The sequence below is a fragment of the Notamacropus eugenii genome, chromosome 4 (assembly GCF_028372415.1).
Source record: "Notamacropus eugenii isolate mMacEug1 chromosome 4, mMacEug1.pri_v2, whole genome shotgun sequence".
NCBI lineage: Eukaryota > Metazoa > Chordata > Mammalia > Diprotodontia > Macropodidae > Notamacropus > Notamacropus eugenii.
Genome location: NC_092875.1, coordinates 401,112,127 through 401,132,431, shown reverse-complemented (window position 1 = coordinate 401,132,431; position 20,305 = coordinate 401,112,127). Strand labels below are relative to the sequence as shown.

Here is a 20,305-nt window from a genome sequence, read left to right as displayed (position 1 = left end):
TGTTCTATCTTGAGTTTTGTTCCTTGGAACACATTATTCCATTTCTTTCTGTGGTCTTTGGTTTGAGAAGAGTCTTTTGTCACCTGCATTTCCTTTCCCTTTACTGGATGGTCTTACACTTGCAGATTTTTTTCGTATTGTATTGTTCAATGTAACCACTTTTGTCTTGGAATTTGCAACATAGTGTTTGTTTCTGAAAGCAATCTTTGAAGTCTTTCAATTGACACTTTGTTTTCTGTTGAGAAGTTCTGGAGAGTTTTCTTGTATTACTTCTTGAATTAAGGTGTTTGAATTGCTTTGACATTACATGTTCTTCTAGGAGACATTTAATCTTTACATCGTCTCTATATATCCTTTGCTGATATAGAAATTATTCTCTCTTTTAACATTATTATAATTTTTCTTCTCTTCTTGCACGTTGTCCTTCACTTCCACGTATTTGCATTTCCTATCAGTTTCCCACAGTTCCACCACTGTGGGTTCTATTCTGCCATTTATTTCTGTCGTACAGAACATAAATTCTGATTCTCAATTCTGATCCTGAATTAATTTTTCACCAGCATCTACCCAAAATGATTTCTTGGAGTACAGTAAGTCCATCATTTTACTAGGTCCAGTGGATGCACATGTTGACATCTTAACCCTCTCCTCCTTAGATGTCTGGCTAAGGACCGTAGCTCCAGAATACACACTCCCAGCCAGAACAAGCTTTGGGTTTTTGGCTTTCCATTGTGCAAGGAGGAAAGAGAAAGGTAAAATTGTTAAAAATCCATTGGGTCCATTTTAGTAGCCCTGACAAAGTATGGTAGGCAGTGAGAGAGGGTGTGCTGAGTTAGCGTTCCAAGGTTAGGAATAAACCTTTTCTGTTGTTAGTTCATTTTTTGCCTCATTAAGCTTCTGTTTGTCCTAAACCATGAAGAGAGGGAAAATTACTTTGTCTTTTATGAATAATTGCTATTTGGGAGAAGTTTGAGAGGTCGTGAGGATTGAAGTAAATGTTTAGTCAGTCATCCTGTTGGTCACATACTTAGAAGTCATTCAGTTGACTTTTAATAGTTTTTGTTTGTTTCCCTTACTATCAGGTTAACAACTGTTATTTCTTTACTGCAGTCAAGTATGCCTACTTCTAGAAGAAACATTTTTTTCTGTCCCTTACTCATTTAATTTTTCCAATCTGATATAGGTTTAAGTGTAAGAGAAATTAGCTGATTAGAATGTATCTAAAAGAAAAGTAAAAATGTTCATGGAGTCATTTCTATAAATAAGGTAACTTTGGATACATTTTGCGAGATTTGTCTATTGAAAGGTTCTTTCTCCCTACTTCCAGGTATTTGTATCTTTGTTTTTGCTTTTTTTTTTTTTATTACATTTTCAAGAGTTTAGAGATAAATAAATTCTGGAGAAATGAGATGAAAAGTAGAAAAAGATTACATCTAGCTGATGGAGCCAGGGAAAGTTTCATGGACAATTTGGCATTTAGGCTGAGTCCTGAATTATGTATAGGAATTGGCCAGGTAGCATAGCAATGAGAAGTCAAGGAGAGGACAGTGAGGAGAAACATTCCAAGCAAAAGTAATAGTACGAACAAATAAATAGAAGCTGGAAAACATGGGTAATACCTACTTTGGAAATAATATGAAAGCAACAACAGTAATTGAAAAGACAGATCGGATTTGGAGCCAAATCAAAGAGGCCTTTTACTGTCACACAAAAGAATGTGGTAGCTCCTCTACATCTCATGACACAATAAATAAAGTCCAAAGGGAAAACCAAGGAGAAGAAATTATTATGATGGTGTCAATCTATATAATATGTTCTCCTTTCTCTGAATTTCCCTTAAAAGAAAACAGAGAGAAAAATGTGTTTTACTGGTGTTCCTGTTTACAGTAACACATTTTGGCAGTTAATTTGGCTGTGGCGCTTAAATTTGTTTTGTAATCAATTTTATTTGCCTCTAAACTACAAACTATCTAGAGAAATCAGTACATTTTATATCAAAAGTAGACGAAGCATTGATCATTGTCTATGTGTGAGGACAAAGTTTGGGCAGTTGAGGAAATGTACCCATGGAATACTAAGACACTAAAAGATTTAGTCAGCTATACTGTCCCAATATACAAATGTTTACAATCATAAGAACAAAATATCTAAGAGTTTTGTTTTATTCACCCAATCAAATGACATCAGTAGAGAAACTGCCAAAAATACTCTGCCCTTGGTACAAAATTAATTTATCATGGATCTTCCTACAAAAACCACATAATCCTAGGCCTTGAAATGATGATTTGACAGTGGGGTTTGGGCTTTGCTGAACCTCATCAATTCTTGCAAATTTCAGGCTGTCCTTAAAATAAGTTCCATGGAACTTGTCTCTGCCTGCGGGACTTTTCTACTTTCTCAGATTCTCGAATTTCAGTATTCTGGTTCAGGGCACCCAGCCTAATTACCAACTTGGTCCTGGAGTCTGCTTAGCCACCTCAACTTGGTACCCAATTCGAGCATCTGCTCCCTTTTTCCCTAATACCCACTGTACTTTAGGCCATATGAGTGACTTTTCTTGGGTTTATTCACATAGAGATTCTGTATTATTTTCAGAAGGAAGAGTCAAATTAATGAGATATATAAAAGGAAATGACCCTGTCAGACCTTTGGACAGGAAACTTTCTAACCTAATCTACCCAAAGTTTCTCTGGGTTAGCCCAGTTTTCACTATGCTATCAAGGCTAAGAACCCACTCAGCTCTATTCAGCTTCTCTCTGGCCCCAAAAGAAAGTGGCACTATTCATCTCAGAACATGCTGCCACCAATTTGGATTTCACTTAACAAGATGTTCTGGATGAAGTTCTTTCACCTAATTAGAATTAATGACTTAAAATTTACCCATGAAGAAATCTCCTGACCACTGGTGGGCTTTTGATGCTGAAATCCTTTCAATTCAGTCACAAATTAAATAGCTGCCATGTCAGGTACATAGAACATGAACTGATAGTACCTAATCCCCAACATACTGAGAGTCTCCCACCTCCACCCCTAAAAAAAGTAGCAAAGCTTTTTGTGTTTTTCATCATAGAGGCATAGGATTATTTTACCTATTTTGTTGTGTTCTGAATTCCTGATAGACCTACCTAGAAATGGGAAGGGTTGGGGAAAGAGAATGGTAATTTTCAGGGAAAATGTGAGGTGATTTTCTTTTACATGATTTTTTTCCCAAATATATATATTGTAAAGTTCTCATGAAAAAAAAAAGGATTTTGTTCAGAAAGTTTCTGAATCCATCCCCTCCTTTCATCTTTAGACTCACCCACACATACAAAATTTTAAAAGCAAGTCAAATTCAGTTCTTTGGAAAGTTCTCAGAACATAGAAGGGGAATCAATAAACCTTTGTTGATTTGGGGGGAAAATAGACTTGAAATAAATCTTATAACAATAATAGCAAGTCAGTCATATACATGGTATATTTCCCAGGCTGAAAAAAATAACTTAAACCTCATTTTCACTAAACCTCATTTTCACTGGCAAAGATTTTAACACTAAATACAAAGAGAGAAAAAAGACAATTAAATATGACCAGTGGCAGTCAAACTGCAAGTAAAAAACAGGCAAGATAAACTTGAATTTATATATACATATATACATACATACATTTTTTTCCATTTGCAGGAATTATTCCCATTTTCTCAAAAAAAAAAAACCAAATTTTTTTTTGTTAATCTCTCTCATATGTCAGAATGATTTTACTCTGATAATGAGTCCATGATAATTATGATAACATGTCCCACCGCAGCAGTAGACAAGTATATCCTTTCAGTATTTCATACTCTCCAAGACTAAGGCATTGCTACATTTAGTCCCATCTCATTTTCTGGGAATTCATTCTACAAAATCATCCTACATACTGTTAATTTTGTAATAAAAGGGGGAATTGGGCTATCACAAACTTTGTGATTAAAAATCCTGAAAGTTGCACCTAAGAGAAAATTTATAAGAAACAAGGAAAATTAGATTTGAAATCAGCATCTCTTGTACTTGCAAATCATTCCCCAGTCTCATATTTCCCCTATCATCACCATGTTCCTTAGCTAAAGGGAGACTACAAAAAGTCCAGCTCATGTGGGAGTCAGGCATCTGGCTTTCACTCCCTTCCCACTGAGTAGATGTTGGGGAAGGGAATGAAAAGGGGAAGAGGGAAATGCTTTTAGGAAATGTTTATGAAATTGAAAATTGCCACCTGTGGAAATAACTGGTAAAATCTTGCCAATGTATAGAGAATATTGCTAGATCTCCTTTAAGTACCCAAGTAGAACAAAATAAAATGTGCTTTTAAAAACATATCCAGCATATTTATGCAAACCTGAAAGTGGGCTGTATACTTTGCCTTCACTTCTGAAATCCTATCATTACTTTCAGATAATAATAATAAATAATAATAATGTTATTGTTATTCAATCATTTTTCTGTCATGTCTGACTCTTCATGATCCCATCTGGAGTTTTCTTAGCAAAGAGACTTGAAGTGGTTTACCATTTCCTTCTGCAGTTCATTTTACAGATGAGGAAACTGAGGGTACCAGGTGACTTTCCCAAGGTCACATATCTGGTAAGCATCTGAGGCCAGATTTGAACTCACAAAGATGAGTCTTCCAGACTTCAGGCCTGGCACTTTATCCACTTCACCACCAGTTGCCAATAACAATAACTGATATTTATACGTGCAAGGTCACCAGCCTCACTTTCTCCTCCAGAGCCATCTCTGTCCAGTGACCAGATATTCATGAGGATGACTGAAGATGGCCCTGGGAGGCAATGGGAGACCCTGGTCCTTTCAAACTAAGGTTTTTTCAGGTTCTCACTTTCAGAGAGGTAATGCCCCATTCAATGAGTCAAGGGATGGCCCTTTAAAAAAAAAAAGGTAGGAGGAGACCCTCAGGGAGTTACTATTTACTATTTACATTTTCTTTGAGCTAGGAGGGCAAGGACCTATTGTCCAGTCTACAAGCTCCAGAGTGAATTGGGTTTAAGTATTGGTCTTTAAGAAAGAAATCCAGGCAGTAAACACTAAGTTGGGGAAGGAACTTATTGTGACTGAGATAGGGCCTAGTGTGATTGTATTGCTGAAGGGAATTTTCAGACTAGGAAAGCCCCTCTAGTGGTGCCAACCAATAACATTTCTACAGCTTAAAGTCTTAGAAAGCTGCTTTGACAAGACAAGTGACCTACTAGACGTAGCTAGTTTGTATAAGAGCTAGGTCACTGCTGTTAAGGTAGTCATTAAAAAAAAAAGACACCTCCCAATTATTGGAATAGTTATAGAATCTTCTAGAACAACATCCTCTGGTAAAAAGGTTTAAAACTCAATTAAAATGCAAATGAACACCAGGCAGTGTAGCAATGACGACTCCTTAGACACAAGGGCTAGCAAAAAGCAGGGTCAGCCAAGAATGCAAATTTTTAGAATTGTAATTAAATCTGCAATTATTTCCATTTCCCCAAACTTTTACAACCTAACATCAAGACAGGATAGCCCAGCTAACATAAAGTCAGAATGGAGTTCCCAGGTAGGTTAAAGGAAGTAGAATCCAGGGGACTCCCACACAGTTGGCAGTGTGCCTCCAATCTGATGTCATAGCTCGGTTTTCCTGAATTGCAATTGCCTGTGGGACAATGGAGCAGAAACCCCTCAGATTCTTTCAGAGCAGATGAAGGTCATCCTAAATAACAGAATACAGAGGAGATGGGGTAAACCCAGCTTCTGTGGATACCTAGAGATAATAAGCGGAGACACTTCTAGTAATTTGTGAGCTCTCCTACTAGATAAATGGGATGCATGCCCTCCAGCAAGAGCAAACAGGGGCCATTCTCCTCCATGCTGATGGCATGGCCTTATTTTCTCTTAGTAAAAGTGAACTGAAGCAGCTGAACCTATCATCTAATTACTGGAAAACAGAACAGCTTAACATCCATTCTTCCAAAAGCTAAATCATTATATTTGGCAGACCTTCTCCAACATTTAAATGGAAAATTCTAAATACCTTATCCAGTATAGTTATTCATTCAATTACTTAGGGATGCATTTTATAGCTGTCAGCCTGGCAGAGCCATCAGGATACAATCCTTCTCCAAATCAGATATTCCCCAAGGGCTACTTGAGAATTGTTACTTCTGGTCCAGGCAATCAATGGGTAACACCTGTACTTAATGTTTTAGGCACGAATCATAATTTCTGTGTTTTATGGTGCAGTGAGCTCTGAGGTCTCCACTGAGTATTTGTCAAAATGCTTGAGCACATTCAAAGCTCTTTCAGAGAAAACCTTTGCCCAAGTTTTAAAGAATTCCTTCAGCCCAGCACTGAGCATGATGTCTGGGTTGTAAGACATGTTAGCCTCACTGTAGTCAGACTTCTTTGGAAGACTCATATTGTTCCAGACACCACATTTTACAGATGACCCTGCCCAGTTAAAGCATTTCTGGAATGGTAAGGAAGGGGCTGGTGAAGCAGGGAAGGGGATAGCTAGATGGTGAGAAATTGAAGACCCTGCTATACCAGGTTCAATTTTTAAAATACTGGAAAGAACATTCCACTTGGAGTAAAGCATTTAGATTCAGAAACCAGCGACATTATTCACAACCCATGTGAACTGAGTCAAGTTACAGCAGGTCTTTAGGCGTCAAGTTTCCTTATCTGTAAAATGAAGTGTTGGACTAGATCAGTAGTTCTTAACCTATGGTTTCAGAGTCACTGAATTTGGATGGAAAAAAATTACATCTTTATTTTCATTGTAATTGGCTTTCTTTGTAATCCTACATATGATTTTTCAGAAGTATTCTGAGATGTCCACTGGCTTCCTCAGACTGCTAAAGTGGTCCATGACCCAAAAAATGTTAAGAATCTCTGGACTAAATAATCTCTGAGGTGCCTTCCAACTCTAAATCTTAGCTGATATTTGGACTTAAAAGAGATGACTTGGAGAATATGCCAGCTATTTTCAAGTATTTGAAGTGTTATCTTGTGTAAGAGTGGTTAGAATATATCTATCTATCTATCTATCTATCTATCTATCTATCTATCTATCAGAATTATAATTCATGCATCAGACACTTTATGTGTCAGTCCATGAACTAAAGCCTGTAAGTCATATAATCATGTACCAGACACAACTCTCAAGGAGTTCACTGTCTAGTGGAGGAGACAAGAAAAATATTATGCACAAACAAGATTTGGGAAGGATGAACTGGAGATAATGAACAGAGGGAAGATATTAAGATTAAAGAGGATGGGAAAAAAGCTTCCCCCCACCCTGCAAAATTTGCACTTTTTTCTAGGGTGCTAAATTTAATATATACTTAATAAATTTTACATAATGGAAGTTCACAGTTTCATACACAATCTTTTTTGGTTATTCATTGTATGTGGAAATGTTTATTTTGGTGTATTTTTTAAAAAATTTTTTCATTCTCACTTCCAAATTCTCTCCCTCCCTCTATCTTCCCATTCACTGAGAAGGCAAGAAATATAATATTGGAAAAGCCTTCTTTTACAGAAGGAACTTCATTTGCTACTTTCAGGAATCCAGGGAAACAGGAATCTGAAATAAAGAGTCAGAGAATTCCAGGAATAGAATAGGCTTGGTTTTGGACATAATGGTTTTAAGACATCTGTGGGACATCCAGTTTGAGTTGTCCAATAGGCATTTGGAGATGTAAAACTGGACATCGGGGAGAGGCTAGAACTACATAAGTAGATTTAAGAATCATCAGCACAGGGATGATTATTGAAAGCATGGAGGCACTTCTTAAACTCTGGGTCATGACCCCATATACATGGGCTTGCATAACTGAATGTCATAAAAATTTGGCAACAGTAACAGGTTTCTGAATGCTCAATGACAAAAAAAAAAAATTCAAAATCAAAAGAGTAATAAATCCAAGGTCTTTCTGGCAGCATTTGCCTGTGTTGCATCGCACAACTTCACTGCAGCCTTGGTTCTGAACATACATGTGCATTTTGCAATGCACACACCATCACGCCACAAAACGCCAATAAACACTGCCAGAAACACTTTGGCTTAGATTCAAAACTATCATATGTTATGAATTGCTGCGTTTTTACTGTACACATAAAGTCATTAAATGAATTTTAGCTTGGGATTAGAACAGAATTTCCCACAATTTCTGAAATGTCTCTAAACCTACATTGCTATTTCATACTACGTATTGATGCAAAGCAGCATTCTCAGCACTGATGACTTTAAAATCAAAATATTGATCAACTCTGAAAAACGTTGAAGATGCTCTACATCACATGTATACTACATCCTCTACATTTTTTGAAGATGCTCTACATCATGTGTGCACGACATCCTCAACATTTTTTGTGGATCACCCAAAATCCTTTGTCATTCCCGCAGATGCTTATGCAGGCTGTGCAGCCTGCTCTACATCCTACAGTATCAAATATTCCACCAATATTTAATTCTTCCATGTAAAAATAAGCACATCCCTCTCATTATCATGAAAATTTGCTGTCATCTTAAATAAATGGTAAAATTATATACATACTAAAGAATCATTTTAAAATAAATTTCCTTATGATTTAGTATCAGTAAATGTTCGATTTGTATATATCTTTTTATATATCTATATACCCAGGTTCGCGTAAAAATTTCTCAGGTGAAAAGGGGTTGTGAGTGGAAAGAGTTTAAGAAGCCCTAGTATAAAGGGAGAAGAGAAGGGGGGTCCAGAAAGAGACTTGAAGTGTTCCCACAGTTAGTGGGCATATTTTAGAAGATCCAGCTCAGTCTCAGTTTCTTCATCTATAAAGTCTGAATAATAAGAACTCTCACGAAGATATTATGAGCATCACATGACATGGTCCATGGAACTAAAAGGCTATGCCAAACTGAAAACACTATATGCTCTCTCTCATTATTATTGGGAGAAAGAGAAGAAATATATACCTAAAATGAAAATATGAATGAAGTAAAGTTAGAGGGGAAAAACACCTTTTCTAAGTGAAAATTCTTCCAATAAAATACATGGATAAGGAGAAAACACATCTCGTACACAACAAAGCCATTATGGCATAGGTTGAGAACACTATCACTGGAGTCAGCAGACTTAAGGCCAAGGTCAACTCCAATCCTTCTTTGCCATGATGACTGGGCAGAGAACAGCTTCTCTTCCCTCTTTAGTGTCTTCACAGGTAATGGGCAGAGCATTAAACTGCACTACTTTGTCTCATAGGATTGCTGAGAGAAGAATCCCTGATAAACTGCGGATTATGGAAATCTAAGTTCTTATGAAAATGAAAAAAAATTCATAGTCACCTAGATGAATTCCTAGTTGATAAAGGGGAATAAAAATGGCTCACGTTGATATAGACAAGGACTTGATGTACACTCTCTCATCTGAGCCTCACAACAGCAGCATATAGAGTTACTAGTATCCCCATTTTACAGATAAAGAAACCGAGGCCGAGAAAGCTTAAGGGATTTGCTCATGGCCACAGAACTAGTACGTATCAGAGATAGCATGAGAACTCAGATCGACTTCACTTCAGGGTATAGATTCTCTTCCTTATGCCAGAATGCCTGGGTATTCTTTAAGAGTATTCTGAAGCTGGAAAAAAAAAAGTCTGAATGTTTTTCCAGAGAACAAAATGTTCTGCCTTTTCTTGAAGGTAAAAGGATGCGAGGTAGCCTCTAAAGCTGTTGTGACTGTGTCTCTGGGTCTTCCTCAAGTCACAAAAGACAGATTCTTGAAAGCAGCAATAACCTAAGCTCAGGCTCAACATCTTGACATGGTAACGACATTGCAACATCACCTACCTCCACTAATCAATCATACTCAGAGGCAAACAAGGAAAGGAAAAGCAAGTTAACCATAAGATTTCCTTTAAATGGTTTAAAAGTGGCTCATTTACAAATTCAAGGAAATCCACCAGCTTTCCTTATTTGTGCAGGAATGCTATACATGAAACTATCTTCATCAATGTAATTTCTTAGTAACATTGTAGTGGGATAATGTGCGTAAAGCATTTCCTTAAACCTTAAAGGACTGCACAAATGATAACTTTGTTCTTATTTAACACAAATTCAAAACCTAAGATCATAGAGCTGTATCTGAAAGTGCTCTCAGAAGGCTACTGAATTCAAATGCCTCATTTTGCACATTAAAGAAAACCCAGGAAAATAAGTCTCAGGAATGCAAAGTGATTTGTCCAAGGTCACACAAGTGGTAAATTCCTAATCACTGAGCAGAGGCTTCTTGGTTTTTCAAAGGCTAAACTGGAATACCTTGATTAGGTAGCATGGTACAGAAAAGAGAGCCATGGATTGGGAACTGAGCCTAGTCGTGGAGTCAGAGGAATGAGTTTGATTCTTAGCCCTGCCTGCTTATATGGTCACTGTCTCTCAAGGTCTCATTTAGTTTCCTCATCTGAGAAGGTTGAATGAGAAGACCTCAAAGGTTCTTTCTACTTCTGCATCCTATATTCCTGAATTTTGACAAGGATAGGAGTTTTGCGCAGGTCAATTAAAAAAGAAACACATAACAACATTGAACACTTCAAAGTGTGTACCCCAACCCTCTTTAAGAACTCATTGCAACATTATGACTAAAGTGAAAATATGTTTAATATGAATGTATAAGTAAGCCCGTATCAGATCGCACACCATCTTGGAGAGGGTAGAGGAGAAAATTCAAAACTCAAAAGCCTAGGGAAGTGAATGTTAAAAACCAGAAATAAATTAATTATTGAAAAAAGAGAACTCATTGCATATGGCAATGCCCTGCTTACAGATGTGATGCCACATCTGCCAGTGACTTCAACACTCAACTGGATTTTTAGTTTTCTCAATTCTCCATTTATAGTAAGGGACTCAGCTCTTCATCAGTAAAATGAGGGACTGGACTTAAAGACCTCCAAGATCCCTTTCATCTCTGGGTCTGTGATCATAGGTGAGTTCCCTCTTTCATGAACCTGATTCCCCGCTACTGTCCACTACTTCACTGATAACTATAATTTTTTCCAGTGACACTTTCTATATGCATTTTGATAGCTCCTTTAGTCTATGTCCCTTGAAAGAATCAAGACACCAACCATTACAAGGAAAACATTTGATAGGCTGAAAACTCAATTTAGGTTGAGATTCCAGGATATAATAAATATATATATTCTTCTGTGTGTGCATGTGTGCGTGTGTGTGTATGTGTGTATATGTGAATCTTCCCCTTGTTCTGCATAGGGAGCAGGTAGGCAGCACAGTAGATAAAGTACCAGGCCTGGAAACAGGAAGACCTGAGTTCGAATCCAGCTTCTGATACTTACTAGCTGTGTGACTCTGGGCAAGTCACTTTAATACATATTTGCTTCAGTTTCCTTATCTATAAAATGAGCTGCAGAAGAAAATGGTAAACCATTCCAACATATTTGCTAAGAAAACCCCAAATGGGGTCACAAAGAGCCAGATACAACTAAAATATGACAGAACAACAATAACATTCTACTTAGAGGACAGGTAGTAGCAGGTTCAGCCAGCCCAAACAAGTGTGCAACACCTATTTGCCTAAAAGACTGGGGAAAAGACCTTCCCTTTCATGACGGATTACTTGTTCCAATGGAGGTTATGAAACAGGTTAAAGAAATTTTAAATGAATGGAACTGTCTGCCATTGAAATTTTGAGAAAAGCACAACTGAGAACTATGCACGGAGAATACATTTAAATAAACTGTAACTACAGCACAGTAACTATATCTGGAAACATAATTAAGTGACTAATTGTTTTGAAAACGCACTGGTACATCTAAATAGTTAATCAGTAATCTTCCTACTCCCATCCCTCAGAAATTGCTTGTGTATTTGTGTATCATATTGAGTCTCTATCTAATCATCTTTTCTTTTTTCTATTAAGAGCAACATGTCAACATCAAGAGGCAAAGCAGTCACTTTCACTGACGTGCAGTTCAGTCACAGGCTTGTGACTGCCCATGGAACAAGGCAATTTGTCTGAGATTATCTAAGCGCTGAGCTTCTTAAACTGGGATTTCTAGGAGTCAGTGGTAAAAAGGGCATTCTTTGCCTCTTCGTGACATATTCTATCACAATAAGAAGAGTTCCCTGAAATAAATGATAGGGGGACTTGGGGATTAACCAGAACAAATAAAAACTGTATCTCAATAAGTAGATGTGGTTTATAGTCAACCTGAATCTCTCAGATCTGCAGTTTTCTTGGTAGATCTCTTGGGGGTATTTCCACTTCAAAGAAAAAGGGGGTAAAATGTACTAAATTAATTGGTTGTATTTATATTTAACATAACCCATAGGATTTTGTCTAACTGCCAAGAAGAAGCATAGAGAGAAATTAAACAATTATCCTAAGGACTCAACACCCAAGGAGAATAAGAGTTTTCCATGCCTCAAAGTGTCTGACAAACCCAGTAAGAAATAACTACAATTTACCTCCCTGTTTAGAGAAAGGGGGGAAGGCTTACATAGATTCTATCTGGAGACTTCTTTTAAAATAAGTTAGATTTTCAGGATTTCAAGATTGAAATAGTATGGAATTGATTCAGTTTACTTAATCTGAAGTCTTAATCCTAAAGACTGTTCAGGCGTTATTATATTAGAAGGTGGCTCCCTTTGGCTAGGGCAGCTAGGTGGAACAGTGGATAGAGAGCCCTGCCTGGAGTCAGGAAGAACTAAGTTTAAATCCAGCTTCAGACACTTACTTGTTGGGTAACTGTGGGCAAGTCACTTAACCCTATTTGCCTCATTTTTCTCCTCTGTAAAATGAGTTGGAGAAGGAAATGGTCAATCACTTTTGTATCTTTGCCAAGAAAACCTCAAATGGGGTCACAAAGAATCCACATGACAAAAACAACTGAATAACAACAGTAAAAAGTAGTGGAAATGGAAAGTATAGAGAAAAGAACTACATTGCTAAAGAGGAATTGTAGAGTAAATAAATGTGGAAAGGTTGAGGACAACAGAAGCGGAAGTCAGAAATAACTCAAGTTCTACCTCCCTTAGTGAGAGAACTGCAACATCATAAACAGAAGGGAAGCCCTCATGATTTTAGTGGATTGAAAGACAAGTCAGGTTTCAGATAGGGTAAGTCTGAGATGCCTTCAGGACCTCCTGGTTGAATTGATTAGGAGACAATAAGAGTTAAAGGACTAAAGTGATCAGGGATAGATACACATGCACTCCTATTTGCAAATACATCTACACACATAAATAGGTGTAGTTATGCATGTGTGTAGTGCTGTATAATATATATATTCATGATTCATTTGAATAAAAATCAATGAAATCCACAACAATGGATGACATCACCAGGAAAAAGAATGTAGAAATTAAAGGGCCAAGTCAACAAGCATATATTACCTGTTCTTTATGTTCAGCTTCTTCAGTTGATTTCATTCTTGAGTTCAGCCATTTTTCAGTCATGTCTGACCCTTTGTGACATCAATTGGAGTTTGTGTAGCAGAGGTATGGAGGGGTTTCTCATTTCTTTCTCCAGCTTATTTTACAGATGAGGAAATTGAGGTAAGCAGGGTTAAGTGACTTGCCCAGGGTCACACAGCTAGTAAGTGTCCGAGGCTGGGTTTGAACTCAGGAAGAGGAGTTTTCCTAACTCCAGGCCCAGCACTCTACTCAGAGCTTAATATTTCCTATCCTCAAATAGCTCACATTCTAATGGGAGAAGGAAGCTGAAAGTTGGGGCAGAGAAGAAGCTGTACATAGTGGGGCTTGGTGATGAGGTCCAGAGAATTAAAGATGACTGGTCTAAAATGGAGGTTCTAGAAGGCACTCACCAATGGGAGAAGAGAGTATCAGAGGTAGAGGGAGAAGACAGTTCAAGCATGGTCATGGTGGTGAGGTCCAAAGACAGAACCTTGGAAAGCATCTACTTCTAAACATTATAAGATCAATAAACTTAGAGCCCCAAAGAACATTTGAGGTTATCTATCTCACATTCCTTTACAGTTCAGAATCTGAGGCCAAAGTTAAACAGTTTGTAAAAATCACATAGGTGGTGTCAGTGACAGAATTTGAATTCATCTCCTCAGACTCCTAATCCACTCCATTCCATTGAAACATGCTGCCTCTAAGTGACTGTTGAAAAAAGAACCCATGAATGAGGAATAAGGACAGATTTTAAAAGGTAGGAGTCTCATGTGAATACACTATTAGGAAAACCAAAGAATTATAGAATTGTGCCATAGAGTAGACTAAAATAAGCAAATGTACAGTGAGCAGTCAGAACTGAACAGAAGGAAAAGACCAGGCTGGCAAGTATCTGAGGTGGGATTTGAACTTGGGTCTTCCTAATGTCACATCTAGCACTGACTCAGTTATACCTCCTAGCTGCCTCTGACATAGCAAAAGCAATGTCATTCAGGAAAGGGATAATCAGCAAGGGACAGCTAGGTGGTATTGTGGATAGAGCACTGAGCCTGGAGTCAGAAAGATTTATCTTCCTGAGTTCAAATTGACCCTTAGACACTAGCTGTGTGACCCTGGGTAAGTCACTTAATCCCATTTGCCTGAGTTCCTTGTCTGTAAAATGAGCTGAAGAAGGAAATAACAAGCCACTCCAGTATCTTTGCCAAGAAAACCCCAAATAGGGTCACAAAGAGTTAGATACACATTACGTGACTGAACAATCAGTAAAGGAGGTGAACTGGTCATGACGCAAGTGAATCAAAAATTGCTAAACTCTTTGTGAGTCAGTCCCCTTTGGAAGTCTGACGAAATCGAAGCACTCCTCAAGTTAACATTTTTAAATGCATAAAATCAAATACATTTATAACAGGTCTTTGCTGTACATGCCCAAGTCATATAAAATGGAATGACTCATGACAGAAATAGAAGAAACTTGCCTCTGAGAGAAGATATCTCGTGTTGGTTTCCTTCCCCTCTGGGTGGACACAGTCTCTTCCCACAGGCTGGGTAGCTACAGTTGGAAAATATTGCGTCTTTAAAACTGCCAGCTGGGGATAGTCTTATTCTCTTGCCAGTGGCATCCAGAGGGTGAAGGTCTTACCCTCCTGAAACTCAGGCTCCATGCATTGATCTGAATGGGAAGACTACCTCCTCCACCCCTTTTCAGGCTCTTTGGACCCAAAAATAGGGTTTAGGATTTTGGTCTATTTAGTTTATCCTTTCCTTTTCTAGGAAGGAGTGGTGGAAGCATTGAACCCAGGATTTTAAGCTTTGTTGAAGGTGAAGGCAGGATTCAAGGTCAGAGGGAAGACTCTGAGAAGCCAAGGTAGTGGGACAAGAGCCCAGGAAGGTTTTGGATGTGAGACCATGATATGTAGGAACCAAGTCACTCTGAGACCTAATCCCTGTCTCCTTCCCAGAAACCAACATAGTGTAAGGGGAAATGATGGTGTTTTAGTCGTTGCAGGGAGCGCGAGGAAATTCTGTATGTTTGTTCTGGTTATATCTGTGGAGTAAATAGTAAATATTGCTTTGTGAAAACTATTGTGATTGTTAAATAGTTAAATGGAAGTAGGATGAAGGGACCCTTAAAATTGAAAGAATACAACTAGGGGAAGTCTGAGCCAATGGCAGAGACTAGGTATCCCCAAACCACAGATCACAGAGAGTCCTGGAATGGTGTGAAATGTAACACACCTAGCCTTTAGGCAATGAGGACCAGGGTAGTCACTGTTATATATTGGATTACAAAGGAAACCAGTTATATGGGGGAAAATATTTTTTTTCCTCATCCAAGTTCATATACCACCTGAAATCTGTCCATGGACTCCAGATTAAGAACCTCTGACCCAAGAGAAGGCCTCCAGAATTTTGCCTGTGTCACTGTGGAAGACATATGGAAGAACACGAGCAAGAATCAAAAAAAAGAAGGCATGCAGGGATTAGCTGTGTCCAATGGAGGGAGTACCTGGCTGGCTGAAATCCCAGAACCACTGAACTGTGTCTGGCACTGATGGATGCTATATGCTGTGCAGAAGCGGTTAAAGGCAAAGCTCATACACTTGAAAACTTTACGATTTCGATGCAGAGACAGAGACATACTCTTGAAATAGACAACAGATTACGACCCTGCCGTGATCAAGTACCAAAGTAAGTAATACAGACAATAAAGGCTGTAGATGTTCCAAGGAAAAGGCGATCAATGAGGGCTGGGGTAGCCAGGGAGTGCTTCATAGAATGGTCAGCACTTGAGCTGGACTTTGAAAGTAGCACATGATTTGGATGAGCAGAGAGGAGAGCTAAGGATAAAAGAGGTAAAGAAAACAGCAGAAGCAAAATTTATGGGATGAGGGGGGCACATCTGTACAACAGAACAGAGAACCAGATTCTTTGGGAAAGAGCATCATCTGCATTTTTGCAATGGAATCTGTGCTTAACTTTTATTTTGACCTGTTCTGTTATGGCTAACTTGTATTTTGAAAGAGGAGGAAAGGGAAATGGGAAGGAAGGGAAAAGGAATGGGAAGGAAGGGAAAAGGAATGAAAAGGGAAAAGGTAGGGGGAGATCTGTTCCTTTAAGAAAAGTCTCCCAGGTTTAAAAAATATATATGCTAGAAGCAAATAGAAGTTGTCAAATATAAATGCAAGCAATTAAAGGAATAATTAATTAAATGACTTGTTCTAGAATAATAGAAGTGCCCTTTTCTTTCTCAGGAGCAAAGCATGTCATCCTGGACATTATATTTTCCAGAACTCATCTAGTATTTTGGACATAAAGAGGCTTTTTAATTCTGTTTCAAAGGTGAACATAAGTAGACCAAGAATTCCTCCTGCAACATCTCCAAGACAATTAGCATCTAGGGAGACCAAAGTAATATCTCTCTCTGATAAGGGCTAGTAGGGCTGAAAGGTGGATAAGGGGGATACAATAAATACCTGCCTGGAAGGAAGTCATGAGACCTGGGACCAGCAGGAGTGATAAAGAATTCTGTGGCTTCAGGGAATCTATGGCACAGTCTCTCAGACTTAATTTCCTCATCTTCCAAAGGAAGGAGATGAACTAGATGAGCTTTAAGCGACCCTTCAGCTCTGTGGAACTCTATGGTTCACTAATCTACAAGGGCTTTTCATACAGATCCTTTCCAAGTCCAGCAGACTGCTATCTGCCAAGGATATAGGATATAAGTAAAGGCATGGACTTTAAGACTGTCTGTTAGGAAGACCTGGGGAAATATCACACCAATATTCTCTATGTAAAAGAAAGACAAATGTTAATTACAGGCAAGAGAAGACAGGAAAAATATCGCCAAAAACATTTGTGCCCTGCCCAAAAAAAACAAAAAAATAGATGGGCAGTTCACTTACTGTGATCAAGAGAATGTGAAAAGACGATCTACCTGAATGCAACGTATTTGAAGATCCAGAGGAAGGCTTGCATGAGCAGTTTTTAGAAAGAGGTGGAAGTGAATCTCACAGGATAAGAAGTTGTAAAGTGAATGTGACCTGTACCAGTGGAGATAGTGCCCACAATAATGATATCACAAACCTAGTTTATAGAAGTTTACCTAGTAAACTAATTTATTTCCCTTTTTAAACCACAATTGTATTAAACAACAGTAAAACATAAAGAAAGGAAAAGAGAAAGTCTAAGACAAGCAGGGTACTATCTTTTCTAAATTGACGCAAGACAAATGACCTTTGACCAACTTACTCTCCTATAATGCATTCATAACTGATTTCTTAAAAGGCAGAGTCCATTTATACTCTACTATACTCTGTCTACTCACTTTTTTGGTTTTGTTTTGTTTTGTATGCCACCAATTCAAGAATCCCCCTGGATGGATGAGCAGCTGCTCACTTCTTTCTTGAAGAATCTGAAGTTTTCTTCCAAGGTTGCCAACTGATCAGTATTTAAAAAGACACGCTGGTATTATGCCACGGAAGTCAGTTACATCTTACAGATGTTCTGGCCCTTTTTTTAGTTTTTATTTTGGTAACCTTACTTCCTCCTTGAAGTGAAAACTTCTCTTTTTAGAGTAAAAGCTCCTTTCTGTTATTCTTGATGTTAAGCAGGCCTCTCTCACTGAACGTCTGTCTCAGGTTTGACCTCTGGAACAAGCCTCTAGACTCCGGCTTTCGTCTGAGCACCTCCTTGAAGTAACTCCCTGTCCTCATATAATCGAGATTTATATGTATGATTAACCTGGTTACAATCAAGCTCTTCAAATGGAAAACAGGATTTGCAAGTTTTTTTTTTGTAGTATTTTAGGGACCAGGCACTTTAATACAGAACCAAAGACATTATTTGCAAGCCATTATATGTGTGTGTATAAATACCATGTGTGAGTATATATGTATATATATATATATATATATATATATATGTATACACACACACATATATATACACATATATGGATATATATGTATTATATACAAAGTGTGTATAGTAAAATATATACATCATGTACAAACTTAAATATTAATAACCAGAAGAAATTTCTTTACATAGACATTTCATAGTATTTAAATATACACATATTTTTTGGAGAGGGAGAGGGTCTAGAGCTGTTGTTTCATTGATATACGAAGCCCTCAATAATATAACTCCCACTACTAATATAGAGAGGCAACTTCCACAGTATATGGTTTACAAGTAACCTAGTTTACATATGTTTCACTGAACGAGGAAAAAATTTTCACAAAATTTGTCTTGCAAGAGGAACCAAAATTTGGAGTATGAACATGTTTGAACTTGAATGACTCATGAAGGGATGACATTCAACTAGGGCCATATATGCATGCTATCTGGGGAAGGAGGGGGAGAAAATTTAAAACTTATGGAAGTGTTTGTTGAAAACTGAAAACAAATAAATTAATTTTTAAAAGGTCAAAAGCAAGTGTCTTTAGATTCCTAGTTAGAAGCGAATGTAAAGAAAAAAAAATCAGTGAGTCAAAACATGAAAGTGATTCTAAAAAACGAAAACTAAGTGAAGGCAGTAGCGTGAGTTTTAATTTTAATGAATGTGGCATAAGAGAGAATACTCCAGTTGTTGAATTCCCCATTTCTCAGAGAAGGAGATTGTCCTTCCAAGAAATAACCTTCTCCTTCTCTGTCTTGCCTCCCTCACACCAATCACAACTCTTCTGAAAGGTAAAGTGCAGGTTATTTTACTTAGTTTTTGGTTTATATAGTGTACCAATCATTGCCATTGTATTCCAGGCACATTGGGGAAAAAACTTACTTAAAATTATAAATAATTATTTTTTATGAATATTTTGGGGGATGTGGTACCGATCATCTTACTTTACATTATTTCCTATGGGAAAATTTACTTTGCAATATGAACAAATCTCATGACAAGCAGACTCTCTGAATGAATTAAATTTGTAAATTAAGTTTCTACTGTATAGTCTTATAGGATTGCCCAGAACAGAGATGTCAAGTTGACTACTGTAAGCCCACATAACTCCCAGTGCTTCCCACCAGATTCAAATGTAACTGGGAGATGTTTAACAAAATAGATAAAAAATACATTACAATATAGATAATGTGAATTTACGATTTTCTAAGTCAGTATGCAGGCCTGGAGTCAGGAAGATCTGTGTTCAAACGCAGCTTCTGACATTTACTAGCTGTGAGACTCTGGTCAAGTCACGTAACCCCTTCTGTAAAATGGGAACACACTGGAGAAGGAAATGGCAAATCCCTCCAGTATCTTTGCCAAGAGAACCCTAAATGGGGTTATGAAGAGTCTGAAATGATTGAACAACAACCAAGACAATATGCAAGGGAGCTGATTTCTATGTGAGTTTGACAACCCTGCTCTAGAGCACTGAGAGCTTAAGCAACTTGTCCAGGGTCATACAGCCAGCATGTATTCAAGGGGATTGGAACCCAATGTTCCTGATCTGGAAGTCAGCTCTCTATCCACTATGCCACATAGCCTTCCAAATGATAATTATTCTATTGACTTGTTAGCTACAGATTTATCATATCTTTCTGTAATCCAGGGTGAGTCTAATCATTGACTACCATGTACTCCTATCTCCCCACTGGTAGACATTTTGCTTAGGAAAAAACAAAGTAGCCCTTGGAGAGCATGCCTTCCAAATCTCATTGATTTTGAACCAAACCTGCGGTTATCCCATCCCTTCTCTCTATCAGTCCCTGATAGTACCCCAAAATCCTAAGCATATAAGGGGAGTAGAGTGGGGGATATCATTGCTGCTGAGCTGTTTTCAGTCATGTCCATCTCTCCTTGACCCCATTTGATATTTTCTTGGCAGAGATATTGGAGTGATTTGCCGTTTTCTTCTCCAGCTCATTTTACAGATGAGGAAATGAAGGCAAACAG

The 20,305-nt window shown here is 37.9% G+C and overlaps 1 protein-coding gene across 14 annotated transcripts in view; it reads right to left on the bottom strand.

The window, feature by feature from the left end:
• Positions 1-20,305, bottom strand: part of PDE4D (phosphodiesterase 4D) — a 1,946,032-nt gene that overhangs the window by 1,593,213 nt on the left and 332,514 nt on the right. The window contains exon 1 of one of the 14 annotated variants that reach the window (XM_072599368.1): positions 17,735-18,228. The exons of the other annotated variants lie outside the window; for them this stretch is intronic. The gene's annotated coding sequence lies outside the window, so the exon portion shown is untranslated. Of the gene's footprint in view, positions 1-17,734; positions 18,229-20,305 lie in introns of those variants that run through there. 14 annotated transcript variants of the gene reach the window in all.